The 11,398-nt window shown below is 38.6% G+C and overlaps 1 pseudogene; it reads right to left on the reverse strand.

Annotated features, from left to right (window-relative positions):
- Positions 1-9,708: 9,708 nt before the first annotated feature.
- On the reverse strand, positions 9,709-11,398 carry LOC101421482 (glomulin pseudogene; annotated as a pseudogene).

Raw genomic sequence — 11,398 nt, forward strand, 5'->3', positions numbered from 1 at the left:
TCCCCCCACCTGTTGTTTGCTCTCTGTGTCCATTTGCTGTGTGTTCTTCTTCATCCGCTTCTATTGTTGTCAGCGGCACGGGAATCTGCGTTTCTTTTCTTTGCGTCATCTTGTTGTGTCAGCATTCCGTGTGTGCGGCGCCATTCCTGGGCAGGCTGCACTTTCTTTTACGCTGGGCAGCTCTCCTTATGGGGCGCACTCCTTGCACGTGGGGCTCCCCTACGCGGGGACGCCCCTGCGTGGCAGGGCACTTCTTGCGTGCATCAGCACTGCGCATGGGCCAGCTGCACACGGGTCAGGGAGGCCTGGGGTTTGAACCACGGACCTCCCATGTGGTAGAAGGACACCCTATCCACTGGGCCAAGTCGGCTTCCCACCTGTTTTCTTCAGAGCGCTTACCGGCAGCATCTTTAACATTCATATTTCTACCAACACACTGTTCAAGGCATTTCAGGATTTTTCAGTATGCACTTCAAAATTTTTCCAGCCTCTACCCATTACCCCATTCTAAAGCCACTTCCAAAATCAGTGAGGTGTCTGAAATCAAGGTGTTGGCCTGGCTGTGCTCCCTTCAGAGGCTGTAGGGCAGAATCTGTTCCTTACTTCTTCTGGTGGTTGCTGGCACTTGTGTGGGTTTTTTGTTTGTTTGTTTTTAAGGTGGTATGACGGATTGAACCCAGGACCTTGTCCATGGGAAGTAGACACTCAACCACTGAGCCACATCTGCTCCCTGCGTGATTTTTGGCTGTATCACTCTTATCAATCTCTGCCTCAGTTGTTGTATTGCATTGCCTTCTTTTCTTTTGTGTGTATGCTCTTTGTCTTTCTCTTATGATTGCATTTAGGGCTCACTTGGGTAATGCAGGATAACCTTCCCATCTCAAGATTCTTAACTTAATCACATCTGCAAAGTTCCTTTTTGCCATATAAGGTAACATTCACAGGTTCTAAGGTTAAAACGTGGATATCTTTTGGGGAAGGGATATTTAGCCTATTGCAGAAGGTGACAGAGGAGAAAATAGAGCGAGTTCAAATTTTTGAATGGTGAGATGTTCAATTGCTTTGAAAGCAGTCAGGAAAATAGGACATTATTAATATCTAAAAGGTGAGTTTTTAAAAATTATATATTAGATGTTTATTTAAAATTTTTTAAATTAAATTGTCTTTTTTTAAAAAGATACATAGATCACAGAAAATGTTACATTAAAAAATATAAGAGGTTCCCCCATCCCCCCATCCCCCACTCTTCCCACATCAACATCTTTCACCATTGTGGCACATTCAATGCATTTGGTGAATACATTTTTTTTTTTACACTTTTTAAATTAAAGTTAATAGATCACAAAGAATGTTACATTGAAAAACAAAAAATATGAGGTTCCCATATACCCCACTCCCCCCAACCCCAACATTTTTGTAAATTGAATTTTTTTGAAGATATATACATCATAAAAAAATGTTACATTAAAAAATATAAGAGGTTCCCATATATTCCCCACCCCCCAACACCACTCCTCCCACACCAACAACCTCTTCCATCATTGTGGCACACTCATCGCACTTGGGAACACATTCTGGAGCACTGCTGCACCACGCAGATAATAGTTTACCTGTGGTTTACACTCTCCCCCAGTACATTCAGTAGATTGAGGCAGGATATATAAAGTCCATAATCTGACCTTGCAATATCATTTGGGACAACTCAAAGTCAAGGTGATAGTTGAAGCTAGGAGTGGACATGCTTATGGAGGATGTGCTTATGGAAGAACAAACTGTGCTTCTCTTCATACAAAATATAATTTTGGGTATTGGACAGAGAGCAATGTTTGGGTCAGATGTCTGGAAAACAATAAGCACTACAGGCATATGGGTTTATCAGATAAATGTCTCTATTATCTATTTATCTTTTATCAAACTCTATATTATCTAAGAAATTACAAATTATTGGAATAGATGTGGAACCACTTAGTACTAAGTAAGGTTTAGTAACCCTCACAGTGTCTGCCAAATAGTGGATGCTCAATAAATTATTCCTGAGTTGTTGCAGAAGTCAAGAGACATATAGAAAGGCCAGGACTCAGGAATAATTTTGGGAGGGAAAAAGATTTATTTACGGCCAGCCAGACTTGAGAGGCTTCTGTTCAAAACCTGAGCCCTGAACAAGATTTTCAAGTTCCTTTTATACAGGATAGGGAGTAGAATGGTGCTTTTATGAAAGAAAATGACTTTCTTTGTTAGTTAAGTGTTTGTCTGAGTACCAGATAGGTTTTGAATTAACATATCACCCACATTCCTTCTGGATGCAACCTTGAATACACATCCCTTCTGAATATTCGAAGTCTAAAGGGCCTATGTTACTTATTTGGATTTCTAGGCACACTTGGATACAGAATTTGATAATTTTGAATTCAAGCACAGGCTATATTGTATTTCCCCTTCGAGGCCAAGTTTAAGTTTATTTAAGCTTCAGCATCACTATTATCAGAGTCTCTCTGGACTGACTGGTATGTATACAGAGTTTGCATCACTGTTTCCTGGGACTGGAGTCGTTGCCATGGTTACCAAGGGCAGGGCTGCAGCTTCTTCCTGTTCCACATGCACAGTTCAGGATACATACAGCTCAGGTTATCTACAAAGAGATGAACAGCCTCCCACCCATAGCCCACATCAGAGGGATTATGATTATTCTTTCTCTTAAGGGATTCCTCCATCTGAACGTCTGGCCTTATTCTGTCCCATTATTCATGACTTCTTGGTCATCAGAAACCTGCAGTCATGGGAAGCAAATGTGGCTCAACTGACACAGAGTGTCTGCCTACCATATAGGAGGTCCAGAGTTCGATACCCAGGGCCTCCTGACCCATGTGGAGCTGGTCCACATGCAGTGCTGCTGCGCGCAAGGAGTGCCCTGCCATGCAGGGCTGTCCCCCGCGTAGGGGAGCCCCATGTGCAAGGAGTGTGCCCCACATTGAGGTGCCCTGAGTGAAAAAGTGCAGCCTGCCCAGGAGTGGCATCGTACACACGGAGAGCTGACACAGCAAATTGATGCAACAAAAAGAGACACAGATTCCCAGTGCTGCTGAGAATGGAAGAGAGCAAAGAAGAACACACAGGAAATGGGCACAGAGAGCAGACAATGGGGAAGAGGGGGAGAGAAGGGGGGGAGGGAAAGGGGAGAGGGAAGGGGGAGGGAAGTGGGGAGGGAAGGGAGAAAAATAAAATAAATCTTTAAAAAGCAAACAAACAAAAAACACCCTCTGCAGTCAGAATTTGGCACAAGATCTTAGAGAATATATAGTTCTGGTTGTAGCCTCTTTCTTTTACCACTGAAGTAAAAGAAACAGAGAGGATAAATAAGTAATTTGCTCAGGGTGATCTAATGCTCTTTTCACTAACTTCTCTGTCTTTTCACATTCATTTTAAGCCAAATTCTTGAGTTTATTTGACAACTTGAAGAAGCAGTATTATTCTTCACTAGGAGACCTTGGTGTTTATTTTCTTCAAAAGAGAAACACTTTATTCCATTAGGACCCAGAGTCACCCAGTAATCACAGTCTTACACAGTGGATTTCAATTTAAGGCATTATTTCTGCTTCTCATCGCAGTATTGGAGAAGTGTGGCATTCATTTTTTGATGATCACTGTGGGGAGAGGAGGGCTTCTGGTATTTAATAGTGAGGCTAGGAATGCCTCTATACATTCTGCAATAAGCAGGACAGTCACAACAAAGAAATATCTCACTTGAAAGTAATTAATGGAACTCAATATCTTATCTCACCGAAGAATTATATTACTTACGTTTTCACTTTGGAGTAGATTTTTATGACTTCAGATCATTATGGCTTTATGGTGAAAAAATATTGTGTGAAAGAAATGAACTTTATTTAGATACATCAAAACCGGGTTTCAGTAAAAATGTTAGTTACCTTTTTGAAGATGCAGACGGAGCCAGTGGTGGAGGTGAAATGACAGATATTCTTCAGGATCCGTCATCACGGGGAGTCACATTATGCTGAGTAATTTAAGATTAGGCTGCGCTTAAAGGATCATGTGAAGAGTGACCTTGAACTGGGAGGCATGAAAACTGTGAAGAAGAATACTGCCACCACTAATCCAGAGTGGAGAGTGGCTTCGAGTTGTCAGAGAACATGAAAAAAATGAACTTAGTGAACAGAGTTTGATGACTTTTTTGGAATAATTTCTTATTACTTACAGCACTGAGAAGAAGGGATGTTTCATTTACAAAGCCACCATCAAAATTTCATTTTTCTTTAAAATTTTAACTACCATTTATCAAATATTAATTTTGTCAGGAATTGTGTTTTACAGAAATTATTCTATTTTGTCATCACAAGAATTCTTAAATACAGGAAGAAGAAACAAGGCATAGAGAGGCCAAATAATTTCACTAACATCAGAGAGGCAAGAACGAGTTTTCAGACTCAGGACTGAGTCTAAGCTTTCTGGGCATGTAAAGTCTATGTTTCTCATAAAATACTGCAAGCTAAGAATTCTTCAATTCACCTCAATGGTGAATTGTTTTGGTTTTTATGTTTTCAGAGAAGTTGTAGGTTTATAGAATGCTATTTTTTTAAAGAACAACAAGCGCTGGTTCAAGTTTTGCCAAGTATTTATAACATAATGCTCATGTTTTTAATTGTGGTGAATCTGAAACAAAGAGTTTGAATCAAAGCTTTGACTGTGTTTCACACACTCAGAGAAATAGATCACAGTAAGGTGGTAACATCTTTCCAAGCACAGTGCCCATCAAGATCAGAGTCCAGATAAATATCTGACATTATCACAACCATGAAACCCAGTGATTTCCTGCTGTCTTCCCTTTGTCTCCTTCACATTTCCCCCCCTCCTTCGTCCTCTTTCCCCAACTAAGATCTCTAGCCTTTGATCAGAATGTGTATTCGCTGACAGCAAGGCCATCCAACCCCTACTCCCTTAAAATCTGTTTTTCCCCTTCAATCCCTTTCTCTCTGTTGCTTCCTTCAGTTCCTGGTCATTCAACCCAGGCTTCTTTATTTCTTTTTTTTAAAGATTTATTTATTTATTTATCCCCCCCTTCCCCCCACTCCACTCTGGTTGTCTGATCTCTGTGTCTATTTGCTGCGTCTTCTTTCTTTGTCCACTTCTGTTGTTGTCAATGGCATGGGAATCTGTTTCTTTTTGGTTGCGTCATCTTGTTGTGTCAGCTCTCTGTGTGGGCGGCGCCATTCCTGGGCAGGTGGGCGGCGCCATTCCTGGGCAGGCTGCACTTTCTTTCGCACTGGGCGGCTCTCCTTACGGTGTGCACTCCTTGTGTGTGGGGCTCCCCTACGCGGGGGACACCCCTGTGTGGCAGGGCACTCCTTGCGTGCATCAGCACTGCGCACGGGCCAGCTCCACACAGGTCAAGGAGGCCCGGGGTTTGAACCGCCGACCTCCCATGTGGTAGACGGACGCCCTAACCACTAGGCCAAGTCTGCCGCCCTCTTTATTTCTTCTTCTCTTTTTCTTTGCTCTCTCTTTGTCTTCACCTTATTGTCCTGATGTAAAAATCCTTCATGAAATATGCAGCATAGTCAGCTTATTTTATTTCACCCCAGACATCCCAGTGAGATATGTAAGATGGGAATTGTTTTTCCTTTTCTCAGAGATGAAGAAAGTGAAATTGAAAGAACACAGTGAAGTGACTTGCCCAAGGCCAGGAAGAGGTGGAGCTGGGGCTTGAAACCAGGTTTCCTTAGACCACATCCTACTGCATATCAAATTTGAACTTAAAATTTTAAAAATTAAATTAAATTATATTTTTGCTATGTTGATAGAATAGTTCTATGTTATTAAAGTTGTGAAATATTTTCCATTAGCTATAAGATAAAATGAATAAAAACTAAACAGTATTACTTTTTAATTATATTGCAGTCTTTCTTTGATTTCCAACTTCTCTTTTCCTTCAATATATGGATGGTTTTAATAAATTGCTCCAGTTAACAAATACTGAGTGCATTCCCCTGGTTACTGTTGTCTGTATGTAAAATAGGGATAAAATTATTATAGTAAACTGAGTTAATACATGCAAATCACTTAAAGTTTCTTGTACATGTAAGTGTTCACTAAATGCTATTTATTATTATTATCACTAGGTGCTGTGCATTGGGCAAGATCGCTGTCCTAAAAGAACTTTCAGGCTTAAAGAAGTTTTTTAGGGAATTCCTAGTCAAAGACAAGAGGAGACACCCTTCTTGCAGGGCCCTAATTAATATGTTTTATCATAAATCAGCGAACAAAAGATTTAGGATTCTAAGAGCCTTATATCATTCAGATATTTTTCACAAAGTCTTTTTTTCTGTTCAACTTAAAATAGTATTAAATACAGTTCTAATAATTCTTGCTCTGAAATTCCAGTTTTTCACTGATACGGTTCTACTCTTTTGCTTTAAAGATGATAGGAATGAAGATTTAGCTAAAAACTGTCTAACTCAACATTTCATGGGCAAGACCTTGCTTCTGAGAGAGAAAGTGACCAGCATCTTTCTTGCTAACCTAACTAAAATGTGTCTTTTTGTGTGTGGCTTGAGGTTTCCTCTATTCTCTAATAGAAATTTTACAAAGTGTCAAGCATTTTCACTTCCCAGACTCAACATTTCACTTCCCAGACTCATGCATTTCAACATGCATGGTTAGTTTCCTTGTAGTAGTTGTGTAAACTATCTCTGGAGCTTGGAATAACCTGGGTCTATCCAGGACGGTTGGCTTGTAAGAACAGAATTTTACAAATGTTTCCCAGCACAGGAAGTTAAAAAAAAAATTTCCAGGTAGGAAAAAAAAATAGATGAGTTCTGCTAAAAGAAGTATAAATGCTATGTCAGAAATACTTAGAAAAATGAGAAATTGTTTCAAGAATGGGAGACCATAGAAAAGGTGATACTATAACCAAATCTTAAAAACATTAGATATCTGAAAATGACTGAGGATGCATTCCAAACAGAGAAAATGTTCACAGAAAGGTGGGGTGTAGAGTGTGTGAAGAAGAGTGGGATACAGAGTTGAAAGATTAGGTTGAAGTCAGACTGATGAGAATTCTGAATTTTTTTAATTAAAAAAAATTTATTGAAGTATATCACTCATACATAAACATACATAAACAGTGTATAGCAATAGTTGTGAACTTACAAAACAAACACACATAACATCATACAATGCTCTCATACCTTACCCTACCACGAATATCTTGCATTGTTGTGAAACATTTATGTAATCTAGGCATTCATTCATTCAGTTATAAGATGTAAGTAGAGATTTTTTGGGCAGAAGTACATGTGGTATGGCTCATTAGGTTGGTGAGAAACTGGAAGTAGTGAGACCACTTAGTAGGCGATAACTACAGTCAGTTGAGAAGTAAAAAGGACAAACCCAGAGTGATCCTGTGGAGATGGAGAAGAGAGCAAGAATTTGGCTGTTTGGATGAAATGGGCCTAATTAGAGGCCAAGTGGGTTTTGGATTTACTGAATTGCGGCCGGAGTCTAATCAACTGGAGATGTTACACTGGCATATAATCTTTATGAAATGTAGAGTCTAATAGGAAAGGGAAGTTCATTAGTTTGGCCCATCAGATATCATTCAGAGCTAGCAATGAGGCTCAGTGAAGAAAGTTAATAGCTCTGGGTTAGAATCCTTTCTCTGCCACTTTCCTGTGCTTGACCTTGGGCAATGTACATAGTCTGATCTTTAGCATTTTTTGCTATAGAATGTATATAAAATATCTTTCTCCTGGAAATAGAGGAATGTGTATATAGAGTGTGTAGAATAATACCTTTCTCCTAGTTGTTAGGGTTTTTGTTCTTACTATATTTGCCTTATTCATTCTCATTTTCTCATGAATATAGAGTGGAGTTTTTCTCGCAGCTACGCGATGTGTTATGTCATTGTTCATCAGAATGAATGGAGAAGCAGATACGAGAACCCAGCTGTTTTAGGTTAAGCCAGGCATTATAACATTTTGCAAAAATGTAAACAATACTACTCTTTTTTACTAAATTTTTGGAAAAACAATCATAAACGCAATGGTAAAAGTTATTTAATGTTAACTTGTAATGTGTTATTGCCATATAAAAATGAATCTATGAATAAATATTTAAATATTTCTCAGTTTTGATTAAAAAATTTTTTTAACTGGAGATTGGGTTGGGAAAAGGGAGTGGGGAGTTAAGGCTTAAAATGTATAAAATTTCCATTTGGAATGATGGAAATGGTTTGGTAATGGACAGTGGTGAAGGTAACACAAAATTGTGAATATAATAAGCACTGAAATATATATCTGAATGTGGTCAAAAGGAGAAATCTTAGGCTCTCTATATAGTAATAGAATAAACATTTTAAAAAGAACCATTGGGATTGCACAACACAAACAGTGAATCCTAAGTTAAACCATGGATATAGTTAACAGTACAATTATGAAAATGTGCTTTTGTCAATTGTAATAAACGTATCACACAAATGCAGGGTGTTAATAAGATGGTATATGAGGATCCAGTATTTTATGCGATTGTTGTGTAAGCCCACAATTTTTTAGTGAAACAAAAACAAAAACAAAAAACAATCAACTTATGAATAAATATTTAAATATTTCTCAGTTTTAATTTTAATACAATACATATTACCAGATATAACCTACATAAACATCTTTATGGGGTCTGCAATAATTTTTGAGTTGTAGAGGGGTCACGAAACCAAATAGTTTGAGAACTGCTGATTTAGAGGCACCAGAATGGGTTCCAGTAAGGTAATTTCAACTTTTGAGAGTCGAAGAGCCACTGCATATTTTAATAAATTTATTTTCCTTTGTGACAGCTTACAAGGAGCTGATGAAGACAGTGCCTGGTAGAGGTGAACTTCTGGGTGGGAGTGATAAGCCTGGATTATAGCAGAGGACGTCAAGGGAAATATCAGCCTGCAAACGGTGGTTAGACTTAGAGCCAACAGCCTTCTAAGAGTGATTTAGGACATGATCTTAGGGTAATATATTCTAGGAACTATTTGTTTTACAGACTTTTTCTCCTACTTTTTGACATGACACTTCTTGAGAAGAGTTTAATTATAATTATAGAAAATTATGTCATCACTGACATGAAGTTTTAAATTTAAGGAAAGAAGATCCGTTAATTTAGTCTAAACCCATTCACATTCTGAGCAGCTTTAGATCAAAAACCACCTCTGGATCACATTTAAAGGCCTCTCTTTTACATCCTGTGGAGATGGCCTTTTGTTTATTGTTAGTTCTTAAGGAAAAATATTAAAGCAATGATTTTTTTTTTGCCTCTCTTCTCTCTCTCTCTTTTTAAAAAATATTTTACTAGTTTTTATTTAGGAAGTAGAACTCTATCCCAACATTTTCTTCAGAGATAGACTTTGTTTATGTTTCAATGACTTCTACTCAAGCTAGAACATTTTCAGTCAAATCAAATGTAAAAAGAGCTGAATGTAGGATCTTAAGCTGCATTTCAGGAGACATGTTAGGTATCTCCTCCCTGCCTACTGTTACAGAATAAAAATCTTTACACTTCTGGAATTCTTGGCTATTTTCTTGGTTTTTTAAAATTTCTGCTTCAGAGAGTTGCTTTTGACATAGTAAATCCTGTATAGAGTGGCTTTAAAAAATTATTCTCAGTCTTTCCAAGTACTGTCCATAATCCAGTTTGATTGTCATTTTCATTATCTTAGATAACCAAATACCTCAATAAACTTAAGTATGCCATCCATGATCCTATCTGAGTTTTGTAGTAAATCTGTAGTAAATCCAACTTGTTAATATATAGCTGAAGTGTAGCTAAACCCTTTTTCCTCAATGTCTCAATGAGGCAGAGGTCATTACTTTTACTATATCCTGAGGTACAGTAAGAAAACTCTTGATTTCTAAATCCTGATGGAGTAGACGGTTGTCTTCCATTTTCAATAAACCATTCTCCAACAGATTCAATCCTTTAGAGAAAACAGACTTTTCTGTTCTTTGCAAAAAGACTTCAAAGTGCCCCATATTAAGCTGCAAAAGGTACAATGGGTTTAAGACCATTGGAGGGAAGCAGACTTGGCCCAATGGATAGGGCATCTGCCTACCACATGGGAGGTCCACGGTTCAAACCCCGGGTCTCCTTGACCCATGTGGAGCTGGTCCATGCACAGCACTGATGTGCGCAAGGAGTGACCTGCCACACAGGGATGTCCCCTGCGTAGAAGTGGCCTGCCCACATGCAAGGAGTGTGCCCCGTAGGGAGAGCTGCCCAGCATGAAAAGAAAGTGTAGCCTGCCCAGGAATGGCACCACACACATGGAGAACTGACGCAGTAAGATGACACAACAAAAAGAAACACAGATTCTTGGTGCCGCTGATAAAGATAGAAGTGGTTACAGAAGAACACACAGTGAATGGACACAAGAGCAGACAACTGGGGGGGGGGGAGGGGAGAGAAATAAATAAAAGAAATCTTTAAAACAAAAAAGGCCATTGGAAGCTGATCAATACCAATGCCCTGTACAAATACTAGATAGGTCAGGGAAGCCATAGAATCTGCTAATTGTTTGTCTTCCTCTTCCTTAAACTTAAGATAATTGCAAATCCTTTTCCTTCCATGATTAAAAAACATTTTCGGGAAAGGATCTCCAATTGCTGGTTAAAAAAACCTATTATTTCAGATGCAAAACACCTTAAAGGATCATTTTCTGCTTCTTCAGGTTGTTCAAGGAATTGTACTGTCAGCAGAGGGCATTTCAAACTTTTGAAACAAAATTTCATTAATTCATTCTTTAACTTTTGACTTTGCAGTGAAGTTTCCTCATCAATGACTTCTTCCACAAAAGGTTTAGTGAACTTAATTAAGGCCTTACAACATTGACAAAGGCCACAGTCATCTTTTGTATTTGTCCTTTTGAGTTTCGAACAGGAAGAAGAGACAGCTGCCACCAAAGGGTAGACAATCCTAATCCAACTGAATATGGCTGCTTGTTCTTGAGTTTCTGAATCACTGTCTGTAATGGTTGAAGTAAAAGAATAATAATTTGGACTGTTTCCAGGGGGTTCTTCAATCAGTTCAAGCAAACCCAACAACAAATTCCTTTGGATTACATAACTTTACCAATAAATTAAGCATCAGAAAATAATCTTTTCTTTTAAAATCTTCCTTATCATTCCACAAGAAGCATCGAACAAGAGGACCAACAAGATTCCAACCCATGTTCTTGATGATGACCTTATTCTTCATTTCCAATAATTTTTAATAGTGGGTCTATGTGTCTTTCATCAATATACCTTTGACCTGCTGACTGGCATAGACTGAAATCTTCTTCTTTCAAATCTTGCTCTTTCAGGATTTGACATCTTTTTATTATGGATTGAAGTTCTTTCACCGCCAT

The sequence above is a fragment of the Dasypus novemcinctus genome, chromosome 9, assembly GCF_030445035.2.
Source record: "Dasypus novemcinctus isolate mDasNov1 chromosome 9, mDasNov1.1.hap2, whole genome shotgun sequence".
NCBI lineage: Eukaryota > Metazoa > Chordata > Mammalia > Cingulata > Dasypodidae > Dasypus > Dasypus novemcinctus.